The sequence below is a fragment of the Myotis davidii genome, unplaced genomic scaffold (assembly GCF_000327345.1).
Source record: "Myotis davidii unplaced genomic scaffold, ASM32734v1 scaffold482, whole genome shotgun sequence".
Taxonomy (NCBI): domain Eukaryota; kingdom Metazoa; phylum Chordata; class Mammalia; order Chiroptera; family Vespertilionidae; genus Myotis; species Myotis davidii.
The window spans coordinates 978,488-991,855 of NW_006293550.1; the positions used below are offsets into that span (position 1 = coordinate 978,488).

Here is a 13,368-nt window from a genome sequence, read left to right on the forward strand (position 1 = left end):
AATTCGCCCTCATTTGATAATATTTTTTACTAGAGGCCCCGCTGCCACCTGCTGCTGCCAGAGCCTGGGGCCTCTGCCACCTCTGCCTCAGCCCCTGCCTGCTGCGGTTTTGTCCAGAAGGAAAGATGTCTGGAAGGACGTCTGGTCTAATTAGCATATTATGCTTTTATTATTATAGGTTGACAATATCCTCCTGCAAATCTATCTTTTAAATATACTTTCTTTTTTTCTAAATCCTACTCACAATGCAAATACTCTATATCTCTACTAAGAACCATATTTTAAAAGTTGAAGGAAAGATTGCATAAGAAATAGTGAAATAATATCTTACATGCTTATATTGAGTTTCTATAATTATTTCAATAAAAATATTTAAATACTGTAAATTAATTATTCTTGAGAAGGAATAAGTGAAAAAAAATTGTTTCAGACAAATGATTCTCATTTAAAACCAGATTGTAATAGACTCATAGATACAGAGAAAAATTGCCAGGTGGGAGGGCAGTTGGGGGATGGGTGAAATGTGCAGGGATTAAGCACACAATAGTTACAGAATAGTCACAGGGTGTAAAGTGCAGCATAGAGAGTATAGGCAATGATGTGATAATAGCTATGAATGGTGTCAGATGGGTACTAGATTTATTGGGGTGATCACTAAGTTATAGAATGTCTAATCACTGGGCTATATACCTGAAACTAATATAATATTGTATCTCAACAGTAATTTAAAAAACAAAAAAATAGTTATTTAAAGTACAAAATAAGTAAATAAAACCATATTTTATATTGTCAAGTAGAAGTCATTATTACCTGGTGGTAATGACTAACTGAATGTGGCTTTTTCTCTCCTTGTTCCACAGATATCCCCTAGCAACAAAGAAATACCCATCGTCCTATCACAGCTATTATTGGTGCCAACCAAAGAGCCTGGTAACATTTCTGTTAAAGTAGAAAGGGAGATTGTATAAATGTAAACTTTCCCTGAAACTTTCTTTCAATCTGGCAAAATGCAGGTCAATAACTCTAAATCCCTTCTGACACTGGGCCCATAGAACAGTCATTGTTGGGGCCAGGTCCAAACCATCTCTGTCTTTCAATACGTGTGCTGACTTGAACACATTCAATCATAAGGCTTTATTCAGTTCCAACTGCAAAAAACAACAACAACCAACCTTAAAATTTAAAAAGAATCTCTTTTAATACCTCTACCCTCACATTTATGAGGACTATCAGGAGAAAAGGAATTGTGAGACCAGATCATGACTCTGATACGGCATTTTTAGAATCAGCTTATCCAGGTAAGAGTTAATGCACTTCACCAGGTAAACTGTAGAAGAAATTGTAGTCATTGCCCTGCTAAACCTTGGAAGAAATGAAGAATTTCAGTCTTTGGTGCTGTCAAACAGACACCATTCATCATCCTTGAATTGGCTTTTGGCTTTAAAATAAATAAAACAAACCAGAAATTCCCTTTAGATTCCGCAATAAAGGCAACTCCCTATAGTAGCTTCTCTTGGTTTTATAGTTGATAGCAACAACAACAACAACAACAACAACAAAACAACAACAAAAAAACAAAAATAAAATTTAAGTCCTTAATACTCCCAAGACTGCAACTCACACCAGAGTCAAATAATCTCAAGGAGTTACTGAACTAGGTATTGATTGCAGACACTAAGGTTGTTTGTTATTGGATTTTCAATTTTCGAGGAATGAGGTGAAATTCACATCTCTCCAAAAGACAGTATGCTCTGATTCCTGAAAGCCAGAGTTTACGTGACTTGAGTTCATTGGAAAAGAGTGATATATATTGGCATGAATAAATAATGTCCGGGGGTTCTAATTGTCTAAACAAGATATATAATACTCTGAGAAAAAATGTGGACCACATTGTAAGGTATCCTGTATTTTGTATTATGAACAACTACAAGAGCAAAATCTTTTCAAAATCACCTATCCACGTCGGATTTTTAGGTTGGCTTTGTCAAAAAGGGTCCTGGCTTCGCTGAGAGACAGAGGGGGAGCTGTGTTGTAATCAACTGTCTCCTTGCTAAGCTTGCCTGGTAAACCTGAAAACAAATGCTTTATAAAGGATATCAGAATGACGTTGTGCCCTTTTATCAAATCTCTCTTCATGAGAAATAATAGTTACATAGCCAGTGAATTTTATGAAACCATAAACCAATTTGTTTGGTGTAAGAGAGAAAATTTCTGCAGCTTTAAATCAGGTTGTAGGTGGAAACCTCCCCAGCTGTTACAAATTACGCCCTGCTCACTGCTTCTGGTGGATGTATCTGTTCTGAGTAGTATATTTGTAGGTTTTGCTTCCTTTGTTCAGATTAAATCTTAACTGAACCAAACTCCTTTGAATTAACCTAATCACAGTTGACTATTGAGCACCATCCTCCTGAATTCCCGCTTTTACAGATCAAACTTTTGTTGGTTTGGGGTCAGTAAGAATATTTATAATATTACATGTAAAAATAGAAACTTAAATCCTAAATAATGTGCTTTAATTCTGAGGATTAAAGGCATCTGAATAGGAGAGTGATTAAAACCAGCTTTTATTTCAGTAAATGACCAAACAAACAAACAGGAGTTGTATAGGTTAAAGGAAAGAGCACGAATCAGGAATGAAGAAATAGTAATTCTGATCCCAGTCTGCCACTTTGAGCTATGGGACTAAGAGCAGTCATATGACTCAGCCTCACTTTTCTTATCTAAAATGTACAGATGATGGGCTGAGATTCTGTCTAGCATTAAAAATTCTGTGGTGAGCTAAGGTTCTGCAGTGAGCTGTTTTAGATTTTACTAGCCTAAAGGGAGAGCAATAAATTTACGTTCCTTATGTAGTGCTCCTAGTAGAGGCATTTGTGAATAATGGAATTTTACAATGGTCCATTTACACAGACCATTTCACAAACACCTTTGGCTTCCTGAAATCTATACTATTGTCACTACTGAGAACTAAATGTCCTACTTTTAACTGTGATGTGAGAATTAATTTAATTAACTAAGATGTTATTTAATCTAATGTGATTTCTGAAATTTGAATGCCAGTTTATCACCTAAAATATATGGGGTGACGTCAAGTCTTACTCCACATGTTGTATGATGCATGTATTGCTTTTCATGTGTTGTGGTAAACTGAAAAATGATTCCCTAAAGACAGCCATTGAAACCTGTGAATATTACTTTATGTGGGGAAAAAAGGGTCTTTGCAGATGTGATAAAGGATTTTGAGTTGGGGAGATTATCTTAAATTGTCAAAGTGGGCCCTAAATATAATTACATATATAGTCATAAGAGAGAGGTGGGGGAGATTTTCCACAGACGGTTGGGTCCCTAGGCCTGGCCAGCGATCAGGGCTGATCTGCAGGACGACCGGCGAGACGATCAGGGGCCCCTGCTGGCACTTGGCTGGCCTGGGGCCTGTGGGTTGGGGGCAGCTCCTGCATTGAGCACCTGCCCCCTGGTTGTCAGTGCGCATCATAGCGACTGGTCGTTCCACCAGTTGTTCTGCTGTTCGGTCACTTTGTATACTAGGCTTTTATTATATAGGATATATATTCCTTTTCTATCAGATTGAAATTATCTTTATATTTTTCTGGACTTTCCCCATATTTCTATTTTGTATTCACCATTTTATCAGTAAAGTCTCTCATGAAAGTCATCTTAAAATTCTTCCCAGAACAGGGAAGTGTGCACACACTAAATAAGTAATATAAGCACTACAGCTCAATTCTATCCAACAACTAGAGATTCATTAATAATAGAATTGTGATGGCTATAGGTAAACATTTAAAAGTGTTTTGTCTTGCCGAAACCGGTTTGGCTCAGTGGATAGAGCGTCAGCCTGCGGACTGAGAGGTCCCGGGTTCGATTCCGGTCAAGGGCATGTACCTGGTTTGCGGGCACATCCCCGGTGGTGGATGTGCAGGAGGCAGCTGATCGATGTTTCTCTCTCATCGATGTTTCTAACTCTCTCTATCTCTCTCCCTTCCTCTCTGTGAAAAATCAATAAAATATATTTAAAAAAAGTGTTTTGTCTCAATGGATAGAAAATAATTTGTTACATAAATGGTTTTCAGTACATATATCATTTTTTTTTCTCAAATCATCCAGAATACTTATCTACATCAAGTGAAATTTCATGGTCCTCTAACCCCTTTGCAATGAAATAGCTCTATTAAGTTAATAAATATAACTGAACAAATAAGCATATCATATGACATAACTAAGAGGCAACTTTATTTTGTCTCCTACTTCCCATTTAAAATGCATTCATTTAAAAGAGAGAGTAAGGCAGAGGGAGAGAGAAACATCGATGAGAGAGAAGCATCAGTTGGCTGTCTCCTGCACTCTCCCTACTGGGGTTTGAACTCACAACCCAGGCATGTGCCTTGACCAGGAATTGAACTGGCAACCTTTGATGCATGGGACAATGCTCACCCAACTGAGTCACATTGGCCGGGGCACCATGACTTTTCTATCATTCTATTAGGACTTCCATTAACTTTATGTCTCAAACATTATCCCAAATTGGTTAATAAAATGTCTAGTGCTACATTAATAAAAGAAAAACAACTGTGAACCTGATTCACTATCAAAGTCTTTTATATTTATCACCAGGTTGAGCCAGCTTCAGATGTGGAAATCTGCAGTAGGGAAGGAGCAATGCGTGGTTTCTCCTCTTTTCCTCTCTCATGCCTGAACCGCCACATCATGTTGCTCCCAACACTTGTTAGCTCCCTCCATTTACCAGCTGCTATTTCTTATCCTGCAAGTTAAAAGGGGGGGTGGGGGGGGGAGAAGAAATGGAAGTGAGGGATTTGGAGAGTTCTAACTTGAAATTGTTCATCTTTAGCTCACTGTGTGCTCTCTGGGTCCAGCAGGCAATTCTTTCTACATAGTGCCCGTTCAAGGTCTTTTTGGGGTCCCTTGTCAAGAGCATTTAAACTACTAATCTCTCTCTGAGAGTTAATAAAGACTCAGGCTCCTCACTCAGGTCCTGGGCATCTAATTTGAAAACTTGGCCTTTTTTTGGATGGGGTCTTTCTTTCTTTCTTTCTTTTTTTTTTTTTTGCTAATTAGAAGGGTTTATGAAATAGGACCCAAAGTGACCCCAGGCCAACCCTTTTTCCCTGGTCACCTTTGAGATGGCAGCCTAGTGACCAACTGTTTGAAGGTAGTTGTCATACCTTCTTTCCATCTCTAGATTGTCTAGGAGTTAAACCCAGGTAACTGTTTGTTTAATCATCTCAATCATAATTTGGCACCCGTCCTCAATGTCACCCAACTCCAGAGAATACATTTCAAAGCTCTCAGAGTTATTCACTTCGAAACATGTTGCCCTTTGGAAGGTTTGATGTGAGGAGAAAGGCATCTTTCCATTAGATGATTGAAAACGACTTTCCCCAAAGATATTTTCCTCATGGTATCTTTAGTCTTTTTTCACATTCTGACTCTTTTTATTGGCCCATAATTTGTTGGGAAGATTCAAGAGTCATGGAATTGGTTGACAGAGATGTTGTTTGAATATCTTCATATGTGCATTCCTCTCATAGCTCCTGCAATGCTTGCTCTTTCCTAGGACTGACACCTCAGTTGCTGAAGTAGAATAATTTACATTCATAAATCCTAATAACCTGTGGTCCTTTAACCCTGGTTTGTGCATAGAATCATATAAAACGTGTTCTAGAGCACACATGTCTAGATTCCATCCCAGACTATGAATCACAACCTCTGTGTTCAGCAATTAGGAATCAAAATTTTGAAAATCAAGAGATAATTCTGAAGGGCTCTTAGGATTTTGCTTCATTGACAGGCATGTCCCAAGATGTATAAATGATGTGATCTCATGAGACTTTCATCCTCTTTTGGTGGAAAAACATGGGTTTTATGAATGATACTTTTATAAACTATTCTAAATAGTTTGTACTCGAAAGTTGTGTTTTTATTTATAAGAATGTGGCAAATTCTTGGCCTAACTGGGTTGGCTCAGTGGATAGAGTGTCGGCCCACAGATTGAAGGGTCCCAGTTTGATTCCGGGCAAGGGCACACACCTGGGTTGCAGGGTCGGTCCCCCCTCACCCCCCGGCCCTGGTCAGGGTATGTGCAGGAGGTAACCAATTGATGTGTCTCTCTCACATCAATGTTTCTCTCTGTCTCTCTGTCTCTTGCCCTCCTTTCCACTCTCTCTGAAATGAATGGGGAAATATTCTTGGGTGAGGATTAACAAACAAAACAAAACAAAAAGAATGTGGCAAATTCTTAACAATATCTTTGTAGAGATATTTGTAATCCATGAAGTTTTATGCATTTAGATGATTTCGACTTTTCTTTTAATTTCCTTTTACTGCAGAGTCATTTAGTAGCTAATAAAATATGTATCACATGCATCCATAATCTCTTGATGTGTGTCATTGCTAGAGGCTAGCATTAGTGGAGAAACCATAGTTTTATTTGCTATCAATTCAAACCCCTTCTGGGCTTAGAGTTCCCTAAAAAAAGTAATAATATTGTAATAATTTTGGAATATGTTTTGATTTACTTTCAGAGAAATCAAAATTTCCAGGAAAGTCTGCCCCTAAATATATAATATGATACTAGTATAAAAATACACCATTTGATATTTTAACTAAGAATTATATTGAAACATTCTGGTAGCCAAATAAAATTAAAATAAAGAAAATAACGTTCTCTGCTGATTTGTTTATACCTTTGTGCTTTGGGATAGCATGCAGAAGTGACCTGATATTACTGTGAACCCTTGGGCAATGTCAGCATGGAGCTTCCAAATCAATCTGGTAAGTCAATGGTATTTCACGCAAGTATTGTACTCATGGTCTTGTTTTGATATAAATTTAAACTTAACTCACCCTTGAGAATCTTTTTTTTTTTTTGCACGACAAAGTCTTTACTTTTAAATGATTATCAGTACACCAAGTAACAACATGTAACAAGCTCTTGAATTCTATCATCTAGTAATTTCGATTAATACTAAAAGCAGCCCAAACAATTATACCACTATTCATTATTCTAACCCTTCACCAGAAAGGACTACTCATATTTTAAGGCTGGCTGCTGCTTTACACAGGTTACAAACAACTATTTACTACTTTTTCATAGATAAAGCCCCTGACCTTCAAGAAAGCTTAAGGGAAAAAATTAATTTAATCCCTTTCTTTCTTAAAAAAAAAGTGTTTCTTACCATGTCTAAGAAAGAAAAAGTCAGTATTGTTATATATATGTATATGTTGCTTTAATTAAAAGGCATAGAAAAACAGACAAAGTATACTCATTAACTTTCTAAGAAATATGACGTAAAAAGATGAAACCTTTGGATAAACTCTACTCTGTGTTTATAGAAAGAAACTAGATTTGCTGTTCTCTCAAAAGCAAAGGCCGTGGGATCCCAGAGCCGCAGCTTCCTTGGCCTTGAATTCCTTCTCCCTCTGCAGGCGGTACTGTTCAATTTCAGCCTGAGCCTCTTCTTTGGCCTGCTTCAGCCTCGGACACCTTCTCCACAGCCCGCTTCTCCGCCTGCAGCAGCTGCTGGATGCCCTGTGACTGACTAGCCATGGCGGCGGCGACCCCCAAGAGGAGAGCGGCCTAAATCTGCTCCATCGCCCCCCAGGTCACCTGACCCAACCCACCCTTGAGAATCTTAAACCACAATATTAAACCTGGAATCAAACAAAAATTATAATTACTATTTCATGGCAGACAAAAGTTCCTATGTTAATTCAGAAATAAAAGGCAGTCAGCCATGTGGAATGACTTAGAGGCTGTGTGAGACAAGGTAAAATCCTTACCTATAAATATCAGTGTTTGATATATCAACATTAAATGCTTTCTCCTTGTCTTCTCTCTTCAAATGCAAATATTCCCCTACATTATGACCAAATTATACTTTATCAGTAGTAAATTTGGCAGATTGAGTTCCCTTTTTGACAAGGAGGTCAGTGACAGATAAAAGAACTGAGAATCTGAGACCCAGAAATGGTAATGAAAGAGAGGATAGAAACCCAAAGACATTCTTGATTTCCATCAAAGCTTTGTCCTATGGTTACTCTTTATTTATTTACTAGAGGCCCAGTGCACAAAAATTTGTGCACTGGGGGGTGGGGTCCCTTAGCCTGGTCTGTACACTCTCGCAGTCTGGGACGCTCAGGGGATGGCCACCTGCTGGCTTAGGCCCACTCCCTGGGGGATTGGGCCTAAGCTGGCTATCAGACATCCCTCTGGCAGCCCAGGAGCTCTCAGGGGATGTCCACTTGCCAGCGGGGAGCAGGCCTAAGCTGCAGTCTGACATCCTAGTGCTTCTGAGGAGGCGGGATAGGCTCCCAACACCACCACTGTATTGGCAGCCATCAGCCTGGCTTGTGGCTGAGCAGAGCCGGGGGTCCCCACTGGGGTGCCTGGCCAGCCTGGGTGAGGGGCTGATGGCTGTTTGCAGCTGGTCACACCCCCTTCAGGGTGGGGGGTCCCTGCTGGGGTGCCTGGCCAGCCTGGGTGAGGGGCTGATGTCTGTTTGCAGGCTGGTCAAGCTCCCCACAGTGGGGACCCTCACCCCATGGAGGTTTGGCCAGCCTGGGTGAGGGTTGATGGCTGTTTTCAGGGTGGCCACTCCCCATTTAGGGTAGGAAGTCCCCACTGGGGTGCCTGGCCAGTCTGGGTGAGGGGCTGAGGGCCGTTTTCAGGCTGGCCAAGCCCCCCGGTGACGGTAGCTCCAAGCCTCTCCTCTTTTTCTTTATTTTTATTCTGGGATTTATTTACCTTCTATAATGAAACTTTGTTGCCTTCAGTGGAGCTCAGAGCCAGCCAGGATGGGCAAGAAGCTTGGCTTCCTCCATCACTGGAGCAACCAAGCCTCCTGCTCACTCCAGCTCTGTGGCCACGGCCGGCTGAAAGCAGGTATCCGGAGTTTATTTATCTTCTCTAATTGAAACTTTGTTGTCTTGAGTGGAGCTCAGAGCCAGCCACGGCAGGCAGGAGGTTTGGCTTCCTCCATCACTGGAGCAACCAAGCCTCCTGCTTGCTCCAGCTTGTGGCTGCCGGCCACCATCTTGGTTGGGTTAATTTGCATATAGTTTCTCTGATTGGCTGGTGGGCGTGGCTTAAGGTGTAGCTAAGGTATGGTCAATTTGCATGTTTGTTTTTTATTAGATTTATTTATTTATTTATTTAAAATCTAATTTGCTCCCATGATTTTAACTACTATGTGCTGTATTAGCTATCTATTGCTGTGAAACAAATTACACCACAAGTTACTGGCTTAAAATAGCATGCATTTACTATCTCACATTTTTGTGGGTCAGAAATCTGACACAGTTCAGCTGGGTCTTCTGCACCAATGGTTTCTTGTAAGAATGTAACCAAGGTGCTAGCCAGAGTTGGAGTCTCACAGGGCCAGTGCTTTACTAGGGAAGGATCCCCTTTGAAGCTCATCTGCATGGTTGCTGGCAGGATTCAGTGCTGTAAGTGTTGTTGGACAGAAGGCCTCAGCTCTTCACTCCCCACTAGCTGGAGGGTGTTCTCAGTTTGTGCCATGTGGGCTTTTCCAACATGGAGCTTGCTTCATCAAAGCCAGAAAGAGAGGGAATCTGTTAGCTAAGTAGAAGTTGTAATTTTTCTAACCTAATTATGGAAGTAATATACTATTGCCTTCACTATATCTTATTGATTGGGGACAAATTACTAGGTCCAGCTCACTCGCAAACAGAAGGAATTACATACAGAAGGATCAGAATTCTAGTAGACAGGAATCACTAGGGGGCAACTTAGAAGCCTGCCTACCATAGCCACCAACATGCTAGGAACCCTTAAATCTAAATCTTCAGCTCAACAAAGCAAACACATGTGTATTCCTTCAAGAACCATAACCCAAATAAGTCCAAATCTACTTCTCTTGTCTTCTTTCATTTCAGTTAAGGCACCACCAGCCAAAGAACTTCCTGTGCTATAAACTTGATGTCATGCTCAACAACTCTTCATTTTTTCACCCAAATGTAGTTCATCCCTAAGTCATGTAGATAGATGCTTTGACCAGAATTTTCTTGAATTTCTCTAATCTACCCAACTATCACTGTTCTCAACTGAACATCCTTCACATGGACCACTGCGTGAGCCCTCATAGACTCTTCCATGTGTCCTTCTCATCCCAATTCATCACTTTCATAATTTGGGACTTTGCTTGGGTTATTTCTTCTCCAGGGAATACTCCTTTTTTCTATTACCTTCTTTGCCCAGAAAACGTATTCATTCATTAAGACCAAGTTTAAATGTATCTAACTACTAAAAACCTGGTTATACCACATTTGACACAGCAAAGGCACTATTTCTGAAATGTTAGAGAAAAATGATATACAATATAAAGATGACAAGAAAATTTTACTCTAAAGAGAAAACTTTCCCGATATAGACAAAGAGTTGTATTTATTATTCATCTAAATTCAACTATAAAAATCTACATGCATTTTTAAAGTAAAGAATGCTATCTCTAGCCCAGCCAGCATGGCTCAGTGGTTGAGCATTGACCTATGAACCAGGAGGTCATGGTTTGATTCCTGTTCAGGGTACATGTCTAGATTATGGGCTTGATCCCCAGTATAGGGTGTGCAGGAGGCAGCCGATCAATGATTCTCTCTCATCATTGATGTTTCTATTTCTCTCTTTGCCTCTTCCTTCCTCTCTGAAATGAATTAGAATATCTATATCTATCTATCTATATCTATCTGTATCTATATATCTGTATCTATATCTATATCTATATCTATATCTATATCTATATCTATATCATCTATCTATATCTATCTATCTATCTATCTATCTATCTATCTATCTATCTATCATCTATCTATATCTATATCCTATATAATAAAAACCTAATATGCTAAGTGTCCAGCCGACCTGTGGACTGTTCAACCAATTAAAGCGTAATATGCTAATGATAGGCTAAGGCCGCCCAAGTGCTCTCTATGACGTACACCTACCAGCAGGGGGCAAACAGTCAACCAGTTGACCAGTCGCTATGATGTGCACTGACCACCAGGAGGCAGAGCCTCTGACTGGTAGGTTAGCTTGCTGCTGGGGTCCGGCCGATCTGGAGTGAATGAGATAGGCTGAACATGCCCTGGAGCCCTCCCATGGTCCCTCCCTGGCTGGCCAACCTCCTGTGTCCCTCCCTGGCCCCAAACATGCACTGGTAGGGTCCCTTGGCCAGGCCTGTGCCCTCTTGCAATCCAGGACCCCTTGGGAGATGTCGGAGTGCCAGTTTCGGCCTGATCCCACAGGCCAGGCCAAGAGACCACACTGGTGCACGAATTCATGCACCAGGCCTCTAGCCTATATAATAAAAGCCTAAGTGACTGTTACAGCGGAACAACTTGATGGGTCACTATACTGTGCACTGACCACCAGGGGCAGACGCTCAACACAGGAACTTCCCCCTGGTGGTCAGTGTGCTCCCACAAGGGGAGTGCCACTCATCTAGAAGCTGGGCTCATTGCTGGTGAGTGCAGCTGCCATGGCGGGAGCCTCCCCTACCTCTGCAGCAGCGCTAAGGATGTCTGACTGCCAGCTTAGGTGGGGAGCGGGCCTCAGCTGTCAGTCGGATTTCCCCTGAGGGCACCTGGACTGCAAGAGGGCTCAGGTCAGGCTGAGGGAACCCCCTACCCCCACCCCAAGTGCACGAATTTCATGCACTGGGCCTCTAGTTTCTCTATAAGCAAATTACTTTTAACACATTGTTTGCTGGTAGTTTTTATCATGCGCTAACAGGTGGTGCGGGCCATTTTTGCTAATTTTTTGCTCAAATGGCAACGTTCAGTAAAATTACAATAACTTTAGTTTACATATTTATACGTTATCCGCATTCTACCACTAGTCTATAAAAAACGTATTAATACGTGTCCCATGCTCTACTAAACTAGAACGTATAAATACGTAAAACGTGTAAACACGTTTCCCACATACAATGTGTTAAGAGAATTTTATTCTAACAAGTATTGTTAATTTAAGTATATTCATATCTTTATACTGCTATAAAATTACTAGCTCTGAACAACTTAGAAAATGTAAAATAATTACAAATTCAACTACCCATTTAATTTTATTTAATACATTGATTTATCATTTTTTGTGGCTTTCTGTAATATAGATCCATTTCCTGAAAAATTAATGTTAAAAAATGAAATCATCTTATAGCAATTGCCTTAGTTAAAAGTCTAAGACTGCACTTGGCAGACTATGCTTCTTATTATATTGCACATAGAATTAACATACATATTATTTTACATTAGGCTACTCTCAGGCTCTGATCCCTAGCAAAATTGAGAATTTTCCTTAACTTTCTATTTATTCATTAGAATTGGGAAAATATTTTGTTTTTAGGTATGCTATGATTTAACATAAAAATTTTTAGTGCCTTTTGTTTTCCTGTAGTTGTCTACTGTATTATGGGTAGCGGTGAAGGAAAAGAGGTATAGGAGTCAGGGCCCTGGTTTCACTTTTACACCTGTTAGATACAGAAAAGTAGAATATGAAGACATCATTGAAGAAATAGTGTTGCAGACCTGATTTCTTACAGTAGGTTTTACTTTTTATTTTCTTGCTGTTAATATTCTTAGTCATTTGAGTGATCTGGTAACATGATCTCACTCACATGTGAAATCTTATGAACAAAATAAACTGATGAACAAAATAGATCCAGAGACATAGAAGCATGGAACAGACTGTGGAATATCAGAGGGAAGGCAGGGTTGGGTGGGAAGATATCAACTAAAGAACTTATATGCATATATGCATAACCCATGGACACAGACAATAGGGTGGTGAAGGCAGGGATAGGGGCCAACTAGAAATGGTCAATAGGGGAAAAAGGGAACATATATAATACTATCAACTCCAGCTCTGACTCCAGCTCTGAGATCCCAGCTTGCTGAAAGCGGGCTTCTGGGTTTTTTTTTTTTTTTTATAGCTTCTATATTAGTGAAAATATTTCAAACTGCAGGCTCAGAGGCCTGCAATGCAGGTGGGGAACGTTGGTTTCCTCAGTCACTGAAGCAAGCAAGCCTCATGTTCAGTTTCAAGCTGCCTGGCTGCCGGCCGCCATCTTGGCTGGCAGTTAATTTGCATATCGCCCCTGATTAGCCAATGGGAAGGGTAGCGGTCGTATGCCAATTACCATGTTTCTCTTTTATTAGATAGGACTAGAGGCCCGGTGCACAAAATTTTCTGCACTCGGGGACGTCCGTCAGCCTGGCCTGTGCCCTCTTGTAGTCTGGGACCCGTCGGGGAATGTCCACCTGCTGGCTTAGGCCTGCTCCCTGGGAACCGGGCCTAAGCTGGCAGTCAGACATCCC

The 13,368-nt window shown here is 40.5% G+C and overlaps 1 long non-coding RNA gene across 4 annotated transcripts in view; it reads left to right on the forward strand.

The window, feature by feature from the left end:
• Positions 1–7,085: 7,085 nt before the first annotated feature.
• Positions 7,086–13,368, forward strand: part of LOC107183682 — a 25,349-nt gene continuing 19,066 nt past the window's right edge. For 2 of the 4 annotated variants that reach the window (XR_001514473.1, XR_001514472.1), the window contains exon 1: positions 7,086–7,203. This is a non-coding gene — a long non-coding RNA (uncharacterized LOC107183682). Of the gene's footprint in view, positions 7,204–7,729; positions 7,736–12,534; positions 12,539–13,368 lie in introns of all 4 variants that reach the window. The other 2 variants (XR_001514474.1, XR_001514475.1) reach the window with 2 other exon arrangements.